Source organism: Acartia tonsa, chromosome 1 (assembly GCF_053477335.1).
Source record: "Acartia tonsa isolate MP-2025a chromosome 1, ASM5347733v1, whole genome shotgun sequence".
NCBI lineage: Eukaryota > Metazoa > Arthropoda > Copepoda > Calanoida > Acartiidae > Acartia > Acartia tonsa.
The window spans coordinates 572475-591595 of record NC_137260.1 but is presented as its reverse complement, the minus strand read 5'-3'; positions in this window follow the sequence as shown (position 1 = coordinate 591595).

Below are 19121 nucleotides of genomic sequence, written 5' to 3'. Positions count from 1 at the left end.
AATATTGGGCTGATTTTGTTAAATAACTGAACTAAATAATCATTCATTAAAGTTCAACATGATATCTTTGAAAATAAGCTCAGAACTCATAATATTTGTATTTGGGGGATGTTTTACCCCACTAGACTCTAGAAGACACTAGAATTGAAATCTCTAATAACTACTTAGTTCAATTATGTGAAAAATGTTTACATTAGAAATATTAGATTGATATCTTTTAAAATAATCTCATAGCTTATAATTTTAGTGTTTTATTGGCTTTTTACCCCACAAGCTCCTAGAAGGAAAGTGCCAAAAATAAATTTTTTTAAGTTTTACAGGTAGAACCAATCATATAAGAAAATTAAAAAAAAAAGAATCATTTGATAACTATAACAACAAGTCCAAACAGACAGGGCAAAATCTTTAGTGGCTATGTATCTCAATTATGAGAATAAATTTTAAATTAAAAAAATTATCTTGATAGGCTCATAACTTATAATATTTGCGTTTGGGGGGTGTTAAAACCTACTAGTACCAAGAAGGAAAGTGGCAAAATGAAATCTTTAGTGACTACTTAGCTTAATTATGCAAAACAAAGTTTTAAAAAATTAATTTGATATCTCTAAAAATAAGTTCAGACCTTAGATGTTAGTGTTTTGGAGCTGTTTTACCCCACTAGCCCCTAGAAGGATAGTGCCAAAATTCAATTTTCAATATGTATTCTAGTAGATTTAATCATATAAGTGATCTTACAAAAAGAATCATGTTAATATCTATAACAACAAGCCCAAAAACATCCAGAGCAAAATTTTATACTGAATTTCATTGCCAAAAAGTGTATAAACTCCCCCCCCCCCCCCCCCAACCCTCCTTAGTTCTTACTACAAACTATACACATTTCAAAGACTATTTTTAATTAGGCTAAAATAAAATGCACCCAAAATATATAAATATACCTATATAAAATAATTATATAACTCCTAGGTGCTAAGCAATATAATTTTAAAAAGGTTTGTGTAACAAGTATCAAACTTAAAATTCATGAAAAAACTGCATTTTTAAAACTTGTGTATACTTCAGAGGATAGCTCAAAAAATAATAATAGTACAAAAACGTTATATACCAATATGAAAACTAGAGGCTATAAGCTTCCTATTGTTATGCGTAGCATTTTTCTACCACTTCTAGGTGCTGAGCAATGACATGTTTAAAATGTCTGTATATTTGTTTGCAGGCTTGCCAATGTGAATTTTAGGTTAAAAATAGCTAAAATCTTTTTCCCGGATTTTCTCCCAAGAAGGAACGCTTTTGATTTCGTTTTTTGCATTTTTCATTAGTCTATATATGTATATATCAGAATCTGTAATAATCTCAGAGAGCCTGTTTCAAAAAACTGCTTTTCCCTTCCGGCGACTAGTGCTGTATGTCCATCCGACCGTCACTCCTGCTTTATTTCCATCCTTTTTTTGACAGTTAAATAAGAAATATAATGTAAGAGTTTCCGATCAATTTCAAATTTTATATGGTGATTTTTGTAATAATAATTTTAATACTGAAATTTCATGTAAAGCATCCACATCTCAGACAATTTTCCACAAAAAAAATGGAATACAAATCATAAAATTAATTCTGGTTTAATCTTACAAATTTTCATTTTAATATCTGCGGAAAACTGTCCATAATACGTTGCGTTAAATAACTCTACTATGTCTGGATGAGCCTTCCCTCTTATGGAGACTGTCATCCTTGTTTCATAGCTTTAGAGGAGCTATAATGCGCAATTAAAAAGTATTTATTCTTAACAGTGCAAATTAAAGATCTCACAAGGAGAACAACATCCATAAGAAGCGGAGCAACAAAAAAATATGGATTGACAGTCGGGCAAATGTCTTTTTAAGTATAAGCATCACACCAAGTAAGTTGTTCTTATACTCAGCGAGAGAGCAATGGGCTGTTTATTACACAAGTCCCCAAAGTTTTATATTTGGGTTTTCTTGTTCGTTGGGACCTTTTAGTAAATTGCGATAAGTGTTGATACGTTTCAACTACTAATTGTAATCTACAGATGGGGGTTATTTTGTGTATTAACATTGGGGATGATCATCAATTAGTTGGCCATTATCTTATCCCTTTATTTCCCTGACATAAACTGGATGTTAAATAACAGCCGAGAAAATTACATTTCCAATGAAAGCATTACAATACATACTGACTTACGGACAAACAAGTGAATTATAGAGTAGCTTCGCTCCTAAAAAGCAGGCCTGTGTTGAAAAAAAAGTGCTTAAAAATAAAATTGTTATATAATTACATGTAGTGTTACAAATTGACTTAAGGACGGCCAAATCGAATTATAGAGTAGCTTCGCTCCTAAAAAGCAGGCGAAAGAAAAGTGCTGAAAAATAAGGTTGTTATCTAATTGTCCGGAAAATGAAGGACTTTTTGCAGTGTTGTTTATATAATTTCAAGAATAAAGGGAATAATTATTAATCCTACTATATGAAGAAGAGAGAGTTTTTTTTGAAGCTTAAGATCCCAATGAATGCTTAACTGATCCGATTATCTATTTTAAGTAGCCTAGTATAGGTCCTGTGATGGCTTTAGGCTATTTTATTTTCAGATTTTAGGTTTCAGGCCCCTTCCATTACAGAGCCTCTAGATGTCCTCTATAAAACGATAAACAACTAATACCTCTCCTTTAATTTCTGCAATAATAAGACTGAAGGAAAATCATGTTTTTCTCCTTGCAAATTTCATAAGAGTGCTTGGAAAATTTGCGACATTTAAAAACAATTTCCATAGATTTTTATTCCAAATATAACATCAGGATTTTATTTTATTTACATCTATAACTCTACTGTGATATTACTATGACCGAAAGAATTTAGAATTTACTGTTACTATAGCTAACTTTAGCATTAAGACATCACAATTTAGCTGCATGATTATCAATCTATCTATATCTATCTATCTATCTATCTATCTATCTATCTATCTATTCTTCTATCTATCTATCTATCTATCTATCTATCTATCTATCTATCTATCTATCTATCTATCTATCTATCTATCTATCTATCTATCTATTTATCTATCTATCTATCTATCTATCTATCTATCTATCTATCTATCTATCTATCTATCTATCTATCTATCTATCTATCTATCTATCTATCTATCTATCTATCTATCTATCCATCTATCTATCTATCTATCTATCTATCTATCTATCTATCTATCTATCTAAATAATTATAATTATTCAGCTAGTAATACAGTTATAAAAGACATATATTGCTATTAAACTATTTGCCAATTCAACATTAATTTGAGAGTTAGTACGAAATTAATATCGGGAAAAAAGACAAATCCTTATATAAGAGTAACATGATGTCTATCTGTGTGTTTTTTCAGGTCCAGGGAAGGTTTATAACTATTTTGAGGTGCCCCCAAGTGCCCCTAGAGGCCTCTAGGAGGCGCAGCCGCTCATAATCAGCATAGCAATATAAATTATCTAACATATATTGGTTTAAAAAATAACTTATACAATTTTTTAACTAATTTACTGATCATAAAAAAAATCACTTTTATATAGGATATATTGTTTTAATTGATTAAATATTTTAATTACTTTTACTTTTTAAAAGATTTATGTAATTATAAATCTATACTTCATTATCTGTTAAGTATTGATTTAGTTTAAATTAAATCAGGGAAACTTTAAACCTTTGTTAGTATCCAAAACAGATATCTTGTTATAAAACTTTTGGGACAAAATAATTTACAATCCAATGTCATCTCCCTCCATACTAAAACATTCAATGGACGTACAGACTATACCTAATCATAGAATAGTATTTTTATCAATTTAAACTAGTAGAAAATTGTAAAAGTATAAATACAACATTTTATGGATCTTAAGCAATAAGAAAATGTGCGTAAAGAAAGTCGCATGTGACGTCATAAAAATAAGGGAGATGAGAGGAGAAGTGGGAAAGAAAACCCCTTAAAAAGAGATGGATAATCCCTCATTTTTATGACGTCACATGCTGATATTTTGAGCGACATTCTTCTCGTACAAGAAAATGGAAGATGAATTTATTTTTACCCTAAACTACTATAAGCAAAATACCTGCTTTAGTAAAATAACTGATTGAAAAATTCTTATACTAAAAGTATTTACCACCATATCAATATTCAATAGAAATTGACCAATATAAGCCAGCAAATGAGAGATAGTGTTTGGGTACCAGCATAATTTATAGTCTATTTTCCACTCCATCTTTGCCAATACATTCAATGGACGTACACCCTAGTAGTTTTTACCCCTTTTCGGTCAGATTAGAAATCCACAGTCACTAGATTTCAGATTTAAATCTGTCTCAATATGACTCTTTGTTACCAAAGTTCAGATATGACAAAATTTTACCAAAGTTCAGATTTCAATCTGAAATTTATTGACATTATGTCAGGTTATTTTCTCATTTTGGCAATGCAAACAAATCTGACACAATATCACCAAAAGTCATATATGACATTTAGTGACATCCAGTCAGAGTTGGGGAAATTACCTAATCTGACACATTGTTGCCAAAAGTCATATATGACATTTAGTGAAATAGAGTCAGGGTTGAGAAAATTACCTAATCTGACACATTGTTGCCAAAAGTCAGATATGACATTTAGTGACATAGAGTCAGAGTCGAGAAAATTACCTAATCTGACACAATATCACCAAGAATCATATATGATATTTAGTGACATAGAGTCAGAGTTGGGGAAATTACCTAATCTGACACATTGTTGCCAAAAGTCATATATGACATTTAGTGAAATAGAGTCAGAGTTGAGAAAATCACCTAATCTGACACATTGTTGCCAAAAGTCAGGTATGAAATTTAGTGACATAGAGTCAGAGTTGATAAAATTACCTAATCTGACACAATATCACCAAAAGTCATATATGATATTTAGAGACATAGAGTCAGAGTTGTGAAAATTACCTAATATGACACATTGTTACCAACAGTCATATATGACATTTAGTGACATAGAGTCAGAGTTGAGGAAATTACCTAATCTGACACAATATCATCAAAAGTCTTATATGACATTTAGTGATATAGAATCAGAATTGAGAAAATTACCTATTCTGACACAATATCATCAAAAGTCATATATGACATTTAGTGACAAAGAGTCAGAGTTGGGGAAATTACCTAATCTGACACATTGTTAACAAAAGTCATATATGACATTTAGTGAAATAGAGTCAGAGTTGAGAAAATTACCTTATCTGACACATTGTTACTAAAAGTCATATATGACATTTAGTGACATAGAGTCAGAGTTGGGGAAATTACCTAACCTGACACATTGTTACCAAAAGTCATATATGACATTTACTGACTGTCACGGAACCTTTTTCAAGCAGTTCCTGAGATCTTTGACCACAGTCAAACACGTCACTCCCCATAAGACAGAATAAGGCAGATTACAAATATGAAAGGTTTATTGTATGAAATTAGTGGGCCTGAAACAAAAAATTAAAATTTAATACATTAATTAATATATAAATTTATGTTTTTTGTTATAATAAAATCAAACCAAAAAAATGACTATTTTCTTCAAATAAACACATTAAAACAACATAATTTTTAAATGGTTCATATATCAAAAATCATAAAAACATATATACTTTATTTGTATATAAGTGTTATCAAAAAATAATGGGTCTTTCTTCCAAAAATAAGAAAATAAAAAAGACATTTTCTGCTTAATGAAATAACAACATTTTTAACATTTTTAAAGCAATTTTCCACAGATAAAAACATACCTAGTCTTTCTGCTTACTAAGCAGGGAGTCGTTAAAATTAAGCTAAGGTGGGCCATTCTAACATCAAAATAACATTTTCATTCTCAATACATCAACACCTTGCTAAGTATATACAAAATAGGCATGGCGCCCACGCGCTGAACTAGCTTCTCTAGCCAAATGCCGCGTTAAATCATCCGACATAAAAGTCATCTTTGTAGGCATCACATAAGGAAATGAGGTACTTGGGTTCGAATCCCAGAAAGAAGTCATACACCACAAAGTTACCAAGACACTGACATAGAGTCAGAGTTGAGGAAATTACCTAATCTGACACATTGTTACCAAATGTCATATATGACATGTATTGATATAAAGTCAGAGGTGAGAAAATTACTATAATTGACAAAATGTTACCAAAAGACATATATGACATTAGTGACATAGAGTCAGAATTGAGGAAATTACCTAATCTGATACATTGTTACCAAAAATCATATATGACATTTAGTGACATAGAGTCAGAGTTGAGAAAATTACCTAATTGGACACATTGTTAACAAAAGTCATATATGACATGTTTTGACATAGAGTCAGAGTTGGGTCAACTACCATATCTGACACATTGTTACCAAAAGTCATATATGACATATAGTGACATAGAGTCAGAGTTGAGGAAATTATCAATTCAGAGACATTGTTACCAAAATTCATATATAACATATAGAGCCAGAGTTGGGAAAATTACCTTGTTTGACACAATGCTACTAAGCAAAGTTGTTATCAAAGCCAGGGGCTGCTATTCAGCCAATTAATTTCATTTGACATTGCTGAATATTAAATATTTTGTTGGAGTAAAACTTGTTTTTGGAGTAACTGAAAGGGAAGTGGGTATTAAAATGGCATGGAATTAAAACATTTTTTATGGGAGGGAGGATGATACAAGAGGATGATCAACCCACCTTAAAAAAAATTAGGTAGGGGCAAGTTAAAAACTCTCAATTTGGATATAATTTTGAAAATCACATTTCCCCCATAGCATTACGAACGGACAGATACAGTGAATTATAGAATTACTAGCAGCTAAAAGAGGCTTCTAGTAGCACTTTAAATGTTTGTTTCTTTATTTCAGATATCTAGTTTGAGAAGTTGAGTTCAAATCTCCAAGTAAAAAAAATTTCAATTTATTTTTATTTCTCTTGGGAGGGTGGTGGTACACTTGATAGAAATATTTATAAACCTTCTCAGGACCTATTAGAAGCTACTCTACTAGGAGAACCCGATCTGTTCAGGGTTTTTGAGATCCTTTGGTACAAATAGACATCCTGTTACTTTATTATAAGGATAGCTAAAAAGTTATATTACCATCTCCCACCCTCTTCAAATGGCACTTTAAATCTGTCACTTTTTTTAAAATTGGTGTTCACAAGGATTTGCATGGAGCGCACCTAGAAAATTGTACACCCCCTTTAAACTAAAATCAATCAAAAATAACAAGAGTGGTGTTATTTTATTAAGTCAAGAATATAGAGTGTTGTGTGCTTTAATTAGGGTTTTTAAAAACATGTCTTTTAGTTAAGGGAATTTACACAAAAAATGATAAACTTATCCTGAACATCACATGATACACTTATATATTTTTATTCATTTAGACAGACAAACAGTTTTGAGTAAAAGACTTAGATAAATGTCAAAGCAGTTTGAAATGTGCTTGTAAATTGGCAAGCAAAGCGCATAATATATTTTTCTCTCACATAAAGTAACTTTTTGTTTAGATATTTGATGTTTACAAATGTTTTTTACCCATAGAAATAACAACAAAATATACCAAGTGATGAAAAGCGGAAATCATTTGAAAGTGTGGGAAGCAAAATTTTTTTTCAAATATGTAGGGAGGGAGTGGACTTTGGGCTATACAAGTCTCCAAAGTTTCATAAAACCATTTTCTTATTCATTGGGGACTTTAATTGAATTTAGATTGGTTGGTTAATTAACCCATTAGTGCCGAGCGCCACTTTTATGGGCCGATCGAGCTGAAAATTTCAGAGAAGCTTTATAATAGTCAAATTGGAATTCCAATTTTTTTGTTTTGCTCTAGTGGCGTGCACAGGAAAGTTGCAAAAAAACCTGGTTCGGCATGGCCATAAATGCACAATGGGTATTTTGACCCGTTTTGGGTGGTTTTCTGCCGGCATTAAAAGCCATTTTTTCCTAAATACCCGGTTATTTCAACAAAAAAATGAAAAATGTAATTTTTGACCGCCCAAAGTGAGATGAACACTTTTTAGAACTTTGATACGATATGTAATTGAAAACTACACAACCTCATGTAATCTATAGGGCTACAAGTAATATACGAAGCGATTTATTTCAAATTTAGTGTTTCGGCCGGTTTTGGCTGCTGTTTCGGGTAAAAAAGCCCGTTTGTCGAAGTTTTGAAACCTGACATACACAAAAAAGAACATATAAAAATTGGATGATACATATCAGAAAAAGAGCATAAAACTATTGGAGGACACATATAGAGATTACTAGGGTATACTGATTAGGGTGGCTCAAGAATAATAAATCATAAAAAAATATTTAATGGTTGAAAAGTTAAAACCGGGTAATAAAACCAAAACCGAGCCGGGTTTTAAAACTGTCGGGTATTTATGGCCATGCCGAACCGGGTCCTAATAGGGCGTAAAAAAACGATAAAAAAATCATATAAAAAATAATAATTTGAATAAAACGAATTCACAAATAGATGTACTTGTCAATAAACATTAGATTTCACAAAAAAATCAGCAACTTAACTATAAAAACAAAAAAGTTATTAACGTTTTGCGAAAGCACCTGTTTTTTTCGTTTAGATCCATAATATCCATATCATAGATCCATATCTGAGATTTCTCTCCGGGGACAATAGATAAAGAACGGAGTAAAGGGGAGGCTCACAAAAGGATGATGAAATTTAAAGACTGGAAACTGTTTTTTTTTCCATATTTCGGCACTGGGTTTTAATACCCGGTTCGTCACTAATGGGTTAAGTTTAGTTTCCATACATTCCATCAACTAATTTTAATCTATATAAGGATTAATTTTGTGTAACATCATTGGGGAGTACATCAATTAATCAACCATTTTCTTATCCCTGTAGATCTCTGCAAATATATATTTTCTTTTTGGTAAAGTTTATATTTTAGACAAGGATGACAACATCCAAAGCACATAAAATCGTGGATGATTATTTTAGATTTATTTGAGAAAATAAGCACAAAAACTATTTTGTTTTGTATGATGACTGTTAGACCGACAGTCATAGTAAATTACATACTGAAGCGAACAATGGAAAAAAATGTTTTGATACTGTCATCCAAAAAAAGTTTCAAAATCGGACCAAAAACACCAAAGATAAGGGGAAATGTGTAAAGTATAAAAGTGACCAAAAAACCTGCTAAAAGACAGTCCGACCGCCATGGATGTTATATAGTTGGTTATGCTCCTTGATAATAGGAGTGTCGTCAAAAAGGAACCGAAAAAATCATGTTTCCCCCCATACATGTCTTTTTCTTTTTAAACAATACTTAAAAGAATTATTGGTCATAATTGGCAATTTCCAAATATGGTAAGATGAAAGGAAGCCTCTTAAGGGGTGTCTAGTCATATCACAGTAGCTTTTGATAGGTTATTTTAGGTTAGGTAAGGTAAGATAAAGGTTAATGATTGCACCGCAGGGGCTACAAACCTACTGTGAAAATAAGACAAAATGCTCCTCTAGAGGCGTTGTAACAAAACTTACATATAAAAACTGTTATATAAATGTGATATTATATAGTACTAGCGGCTATGCCCCTAGAGGCCTCTAGGGGCACTTGAGAATTCTATAACCCAACTAAGATTTTCAAATAATTTTTTTTGGTTGGGGGGAATTTCTAGGGACGATTTCTCTTGGGAGGGTGGTGGTACCCTCCCCCAAATTAGTTATAAACCTTCAATTAACCTATGAAAAGCAACCCTGTAAAGAAGAACCATACCGATTCAGTGGTTAGTGAGATCCTTTGGTACAGACAAACATCCTGTTACTTTATTACAAGGATATATAGTAAATTTTGATCAAATAAAGGTAATATTATATAGTATACTAGCGGCTTCGCCCCTAGCCTCTAGGGGCTTTGCCCCAAGAGGTAATTTAAAAACAAAAATTAAGCCCTTCTAGCGCTGCAATCACTAATTTTAAATTAACTGCCTAAAAAAATGGGGAGGGATTTTTTGTTTTTTTGGGAGGTTGTGGGTGTTCCACAAGCAAACAAGCAACTTTGTAATGTACTAGCGCTAGCCTCTAAATTAAAAAAAAAATTTTAAATATAAAAAAAATTACTACTGGTGCTGCTCGTAGTTTGATGTGTTCCCAAGAAAACATTTTTTTTGGGAGGGGAGAAATTTTCATTTTTGGGCGGGATTGGGGTTGTCCCCCCCCCCCCCCAAGAAAATAGCTTAAAACCACTACAGGACCAATAGGTATAAAACCTGAAGAGCAGAATCGAATCGGTTCAGTGGTTATCGAGATCAGACGGACGGACAGACAGACATACATTGTTCTACTTTGTATTATAGACTAGCGGCTACGCCCCTAGAAGCCTCTAGGAGCACTTAAGGTAGGAGGGGAAAAAGTCAACCTCCTCCCATTTTAAATTTGAGTTTCAAAAGAGTAAAATATTTGGGGGGGAGGGGGTGAAGACACCCTCCCCAAAATAGTATAAAACCTTCCCAGGACCTATAAGTAGCTTCCCTGTAAAGGAGAACAATATCGGTTCAGCGGTTAGCGAGATTCTTCGGGACAGACAAAAAACGCTTACTACTTTATATAATAGGATATACTAGCAGCTTCGCCAGACAGGTGGACAGACAGACAGACATCGTTCTACTTTGGGACAGACAGGCGGACGGATAGAAATCAAGCAACTTTGTAATATACTAGCGCTAGCCTCTAGGGGCTTTGCCCCAAGAGATAATTAAAAAAAAATTAAATATAAAGAAAAGTACTACTGGTGCTGCTCATAGTCTAATGTGTTCCCAAGAAAATTATTTTATTTGGGGGGGAGAGGGAATTTTCATTCATAATCTCTCTCTTCTGCTTTATAACTCCCTTTGTCCGTTTGTCCATTATATTATTAGCTACTAGTTGTCCTTGTTTTTTAATAATTTTTTTAGATTAAAGCATACTTAGATTTGTAGCCACCAAATAATAAGGATGACAGCCAGGGGCGTCCAAGCTTTTTTTTGGGGGGGGGGTAAAAAATTTTAGGGGGGGGGGTAATTCGTGTTTGGGGGGGGTAAAATGGCGCGCGAAGCGCGCCGAAATTTTTTTTTACCCCCCCCAAAATTTTTACCCCGGGGGTAAAATTTGATTGGGGGGGGTAATTACCCCCCCTAAAGTCTGTTGGGGGGGGGGTAAATACTCCCCCCAAATCTGTTGTGGGGTGTAATTACCCCCCCCAAACTAATTTACCCCGGGGGTAAAATTTTTGGGGGGGGTAATTTAATTATGTAAAAAAAGCACCTACCTAATCTATTAAGTTAATAATAAGTACTATCTTATAACATAAAGTAGTAAGTAAGGTTTATTTGACTATAGCTTCAGATTTTATTACTTTTAATACTGAGTTCTCCTTTTTAGGAAAGCTTCACATAGATCCCATGATGGTTCCACACTATTATAGGTCAATCCTTTGAGTGGTTTTAGGCTATTTTTCTCCTCCCTTTTTACCCTTTAGAAAACACGAGTTCTTAGATGCTAAGGGCGCCACTACTATCTATAATACAAAGTAGAACGATGTCTGTCTGTCTGTCTGTCCGTCTGTCCGTCTGTCCGTCTGTCCGTCTGTCCGTCTGTCCGTCTGTCTGTCCGTCTGAAGCTTAAGATCTCAGTAACCACTGAACCGATTGGGCTCTACTCTTCAGGGAATATACCTACTGGTCCTGTGATGGTTTTAAGCTATTTTCTTGGGGGGTGGGAAACCCCTAACCCCCCCAAAAAATGAAAAATACCCCCTCCCCCCCAAAAAATTTTTTTTACTTTTTCTTTTTAAATCTAAAATACAAAAAATTAGGTTGATCAAACCTCTTGGGACAAAGCCCCTAGAGGCTAGGGGCGAAGCCGCTAGTTCAAATATATAGTAGTATCTCATTCTTTAGAACATAAAAATACAATAATTAACTCACTAACCAATGAACCAATATGATTTTACTTTAAAGTGAAGCGTCTTATAGGTCCTGGTAAGTTTTATAACTAGTTTTGAGACACCCTGACATCCTCCCAAAAGAAATCGCCTATAGAAATTCTTTTTCATTATTTAATGAAATATTTAATTTAGTTAGGTATCTATTTTATGGAATCTTCAGTGCTTTACAATTACATCATAGATCCCCGGGATGGTTTTAGCCCTTATAAAGGCCCAAGCAAATAAAACATGATCAAAATATTAAATTTTTTGTTATCATGGTTAAGAACTGTTTTAACTGGTTGGACAGTAAAATTTTTTTTTAAAGAACATTCAATTTGGGGGGGGTAAATACCCCCCCAAAAAATTTTTTTAAAGAACATTTATTTTGGGGGGGGTAATTACCCCCCCCCCCAAAATCGTTGGGGGTGCCTAAGGCACCCCCAAGGTAGGGGTAATTTTTTTTTGGGGGGGGTATTGTTCACAAAATTTTGGGGGTGCCAAATGGCCCATTACCCCCCCCCTTGGACGCCTATGATGACAGCATTAATAAATAGCGAAGCACACAAAAACAAGGATAGATAAACAATAAAAGAAGTTTTAGCAGTCTATCATAAATAGAAGCCAAATAAGTCACGGTCCTGGACAGACGGACAAACGTATTTGATTATAGAGTTAATTTGCTTATAATTGTAAACCATGTTGTCTCAGGATTCTTTATCTAAAAATCAAATGAGTATGAAAATTACATCATACAAAAATACTTTTCAAAAAGAATTTTATTTACAGCATTCTTTAAATAAAAGTATGGATTTTATGGTAACAATTATAGAGCTGCTACGCTTTCTAAATTATACTTTACTGTTACAGGAATCATCATCCCAATTTTGAAGTCAATAGGACAATTCTGACGGACGGATGTATGGACCCTAATTATAGGAAAGCCTCGCTTTTAATGGACTAATTTGATTTTTCACGTATTCGCTCATAAGTCTGGAGGAAGGGGAGGGGCTGTATGTGCAGGATTAAGTCAGTTTCGACCTGTCTCGCCATGGGTTAAGTTAACACATTACGTGAGTTAGTGAATTAAGACAGTTTAGTTATATGAGATAAAAGAAGAGATTTAAAAGAAGTTATCAAATCCTGGTTTTACAGTTTAGTATGTATATTTTGACAATAACAATCTTGACATTCTGTATTCACTTTGATGTATAATTTTATATGAATATAAAAATGTCAAATTGTTATTTTTAAACTACTTCAACGTTTTTCGTCAAAGCATATAAGAATATATAAAACCAAATTAATTCAAAGCTTCAACAGTTCAAAATGTTTGAGAAGGTAAGAATTTTCCTGTATGGCTTAGAAACCGATTAATATTCGCTGGATTAGAACCGGTTTTAAGCTAGACTAAAAATCTATTGTATTTATCATATTCTAGACAATTTTCTACAAAAAAATAAAATGAAAAATCATAATATATACGAGATTTGTTAGCTGGGCCTTCGGTGCTAACAAAACCGGAATTAATTGTATAATTTTTCAATTTACTGTCCGCGGAATGCTGTCTAGAATAACTATTATTTCGTTTTGTTGAAACTTACTATGATGCCATCAAAAAAGTGGGAGGAGATTATTCTCGTAACCAATGGACTGTAGTATGTGGGTTGGATAGGGGAGGGGAGGGTGATATAACTTGTTTGAATAAATTTTCTTAACATTGTAATATATAAGAAGGGGAATGATATTATGCGATTTTAATCTAAATGAAACATATAACATTTTGTATGACTAGTATGTATCCAGCAAGATTATATAACAAGCATACATTTAAATTCGTAAAATCAAAGTAAACAGTGCTAGGATAATGATCGGTAAGTTATTCTCCCTTTCAATAAATAAAATCATAGTTTGCATAAAATTTTCATGTATACCTCGAAATAATAATATAATATATCTGAGGATAATATATCTGCAATTTTCCTCTCCCTAATGCACAATTTTAACATAATTATCCTATGTTATCAAGATCTTAAGTGATAAGACAATGGATAAATAATTTGTATACATCGCAAATGGTAATAAACAAAAATAGTACTTACAAATTAATGGTTAAAAGTACCCATGGATTTTGAGCCAACAAATAAGAGATTGTGCTTACACAACATTGTGGACCAATGTAATTTACAGTCAAGGTGCCCTCCCTCCCTGTATATTATAAAGTTTTCCTGTCTGTATTACAATTTAATGAAGTTTTGTTAAAACCAAGAAGGAAGGGATGAATGTAAATTATACGTGTCACCAACATTGTGCAAACCTAATGTGTCGTTTGTTGGACAGTTAAAGGACAATAGAAAAGAATTATTCTCCCAGTTTAATTACTATGTAAAAATTTGGATTTACATAGGGGTTTGTATTAACTCTCTTACACCTCCCTCCAATAAAATCATAGTTTGTTGGAATTCTTAGTGGATAGTACAATATAAGATAATTGATCTTTCCACAAAATACTTCACAGAGAAAATGCTGTTGATAATATGTCAGATATGAATACCCTTTTAAAACCATATAAATCGTCGACAGGGATATAAATGAGTTGAATAGTTATTTATCACATCGTATTATAGACAGCTCTCTTTAGATATAGAATGGTAACTGATGAGATTAAAACCAAAATTGAAAACCCGGATTCAATATTCTCGGAAAATTCTATGCTATACGATGCCATACATGATTTTTCAATAAAGCTGAGAAATGGTTCTAATCCAGCGGATATTTCTTAGTTTCTTAGCCATACTGGAAAATATTTTCTGCTTCTTTTTAAGTATCAAAGCTTATTAATTTTGTCTTTAAGTCAGTCAGTCCGTATCGCTATTGGGGAAATGGAATTTTGTCAACTGCTATTTAAGATAAACAGCGTAAATTTTTGGTGCAGTATGCTTCACGCTGATGCAGCAAACCAAGTATTTTCCAGTGTATAATATACTTGGTCTGTTAGTTTGTCAGTTATTCATTAAAAGACATGTTATATTAATAAGGATGACAACATCCATAAAAGCGAAGCTCTGAAACGGTATGACAGACGAACATTAAATCAGAACTAAATATGCAAAATATAAATATGTAAGTTTTGACAAAATTATACATTAAGTTGTTGCAATACTATTTAAGGACATACTGACATTTTTAGGACTTGATTATATGGATGCTTCGCTTATAATATTGTACCCTATTGTAATAGGAATCAGAACTCCAAAAATCAGAACAATCGGATGATTATATCACTCGAAAAATTGTTATTAAAATATTAAAAATCAATGTGTTTAAAATGGACGTACGGACATTCTGGTAACAATTATAGAGTTGCAATGCGTTCTAAATCTTACCTAACTACTACAGGAATAATCATGCAAAGTTTGAAATTCTAACAGCCTAAATTAATGAAAAAAAGCTATCTGTTAAGGACCGACGTATGGACGGACCGACCCTAAATATAGGAAAGCCTCGCTGAACATCTTCTCTAAAATAATAAAGTCTTGTGCTTCACTACTTATGAATGTTGTCATCCTTTTTATTAATTATTTTAGCTCAGTACTATTTTTTTAAATCAGGATTTAAATCCCCCCCCCCACCCTCGTCCAGATATAAAGCTTGCATGCCCTTGCTGAAACCTCTTAGAGAACAGTTTTCTAGCTTCACATTGACCAAGAATGACAATATTCATAAAAAATAAGTTCGTCAAATCAGGATATCAGACAAACAAACATAAAAGTAACAACGCATTTCATGAACCCAGTAAAAGTGTCTGACTATGACGTCAGAAAAAATTAATAATTAACCAATGAGAGACCGCTATATATTTTACCATTGGTCAATTACAGTGAATACTGGCTTCTCATTGGTTAATTGTTATTTTTTTCTGACGTCATAGTTCGACACTTTTACGAGGTTCCATTTCATGCTCAACATTTTTTAAAACAATTCTTAGATCGTACCTTACTGTTATAAGAATCATCATGAAAAGTTTAAATCGATAGGACAATTATATCATGCCTAAACTTACCTAAAGAGCTATCCGTTATGGACCTGATTATAGAAAAGCTTCCCTTATACAATTTTTCGCTAATATATGCAAAGACACTCTACTATTTAGTGAGGGTGGGGACATTGTGCTAGTCCCCAAAGTTTAATAATAACGTTTTTTTATTCCTTGACTTAACAGCTTTGGGGACTTTTATAGATTTTTATTGTAATCTAATTGTAATTCTAGTCTACAGAAGGGGTAATTTTGTGTATCATCATTGGTGATATACATCAATTTATCTTCCATTGTCTTATCCCTTTAGATCCCTGGCTATTATTACTGTTTTTTTAAGCGAAGCTTTTGTATAATACTATGGATTTACATTCAATTTTATTCTAGATCTCTACAAGTGGCAATGTTTGTCTGTCCTGTCACTTTGAAGCTTCGCTTTTTGTATGTTACCATCCTTGTTTTCTCGTTAAAAACGAAGCTTCTATAGAATTGGGGTATGTATGTCCATACATAAATGATAGGTTTTATCGTTAATTTAGGCATGTTAGAATTGTTGTATCGATTTGAAACTTTACATGATTATTCCTGTAAGGGTTAGGTACACTTAAGAAAGCAAACCAATCTAGAAAGTCTGTACATCTATTTTAAAACATGCTGATTTTATTTAACATTTTTGACAACCATTTTTTATGATGAAATTAAATATCCTATTAATTTATATCCTGAGCAATTATTTATTGCTTTGGAGCTTCGCTCCTATATACATTTGTTTTCATTTTTGCTTCCTTATTAAAAGCGAAGCTTTTCTATAATTAGGGTCGGTCCGTCCGTACGTCCGTCCGTCCGTACGTCCGTAACGGATAGCTTTTTTCGTTAATTTAGGCATGTTAGAATTGTCCTATCGATTTCAAATTTTGCATGGTGATTCCTTTAGTAGTTCGGTACGATTTAGTAAGCTTAGCAACTCTATAATCATTACCGAAATGTCCGTACGTCCATTTTAAACATGTTGATTTTTTTACTTTTTTAACAACAAATTTTTATGTGATCTAATCATCCGATTGATCTGATTTTTGGTATATTGATTCCTGGGACAACAAAGTATAATGTTATAAGCGAAGCAACTCTATAATCAAGTCCTAAATATGTAAGTATGTCCATAAACATTATCCTGTATAAAGCAATTTTTCAACAAATTTACTTACAATTTTGCTTCAACGCTTATACATTTATATTCTGATTATTCAGTTCTGACACTGTATAAGTGTTCATGTCCGTTTGTCCTACCATTTCAGTGCTTTGCTTTTATGGATGTTGTCATCCTTGTTTAAGTAGGGATAGAGAAACAAGATAAAACACACAACAAAAATAAGAAAAAAAGTCCTTTTTAAATGTTCAGGTGAAAAAAAGATTTTATAATTTTAAAAAAGGGGAGAGGCTGACTTTTAATGGATGTTTTTACTTGTAGAAGCGAAGATAAACAAATATCCTTGGTAAACTGCCTATAATTAATACTATAAATAATCAACCTAATTTTAAAAAAACTTCTATAGTATATTATTTGACTAATCATAAGTTAATAAAAGTACCCAAAGTGTTGAGGGAATGAATAAGAAAGCGTACTACAAAAATTTTGGTATTATTGTAATAAGGAGGGAGGGGACATTGGACTTTAAATTATGCTGGTACCCAAAGTATTCTACCGTTGGCTCAAACACTTGAATTTGGATGTTTTTTTCTAAACTGGTACATTTAAAACTTTTTAACCAATAAATTCATTCTACGGTAGTATATCTCGTTTATCATCATTGGGGAAATGAATAAATGTATGTCATTGACCTATCCCTTGAATTCCTGTTAAAACTTTATGAGATGCATACAAGGGTAGGAGGGGACATTTAACTGTTTATTGAACTAGTCCCCAAAGGTTTTTAATAACGTTTTCTCATTCATTGGCACAACAACTTTGGGGACTTTTATTAATTAGTAATTAGTTGGTTTATTGTTCGAGTGTCCTAATGTTTTAACCACTAATTATAATCTACCTAAGGGGTTATTTTGTTTATCATCATTTGGGACTTATGAGCATCATTTTTTCGGCCATTGTCTTATCCCTGAAAAAATACATTTAAATTCCTAAAATCAAAGGATACAGTATTGGATCAATACTAGTTAAATTATTCTGTCTTTCTGCCATAACAATATACTAGCAGCTACGCTACTAGAGGCCAGCGGGAAGTCAACCCTACCCATTTTTAGCTATAGTTTTTTAAAAAATTAAGTGGGGGGAAGGAGTTATTTTTTTAGATGGGCATTTCTCTTGGGATAGTGTTGGTACCTTCCCCCAAATTAGTTATAAACACTTCCAGGACCTCTGAGAATCTAAACTTTAACAAACAGACTGAAATGTACATAGTTAGAGATCCTTTTACTTTAATATTGGAACTAGTAACTACGCCCCTAGAAGACTCTAAAATATTCTTCTTCTTCTTTTTTTTTTGGGGGGGGGGGGGGGTGGGGCTTTTTTTATTTAAAGTTAGGAGATACTCTCCTCCCAAATATTTAAGATTCTTCCCTAGACCTAAAACTATTCACTGCAAAGTGTAACCATATCCGTTTTTGAGATCCTTCGCTACCCTAGTGTAAAAATATAATTTACAGTCAAATATCCTCTCTCTACCCAAATATTAAGTTTTTTTCTCTGTCCACATTATATTTACTTTGTTGGCTTAAAATCTTTGGATATTCTTTAAAAATATTGATTGGGTTTAAAATACCAACAGTATCAAAACCTCTTTGTTAGAATACTAACCTATAAAAGGGGGTTATTGTTCAGTTGTAATTGAGGTGTTTAAATGAAGGGAAGAGTAGGTTGCGCTCAAATTCTGTAAAGATTGTGAGTAGTTTTAAGTAAGAAACAGTAGTAGAATGATAAAAATTTATGTTAACTTTAAAAAAATTGTCTATAGTTCTTTTCAATAAGAAATACATATATTTCATAAATATTATCGGTTTTCTACTACTATTTTTAAGCCTTAAAACTCTCACCTTTACGGATTTTTAGCACAACCTATTCCTTCCTT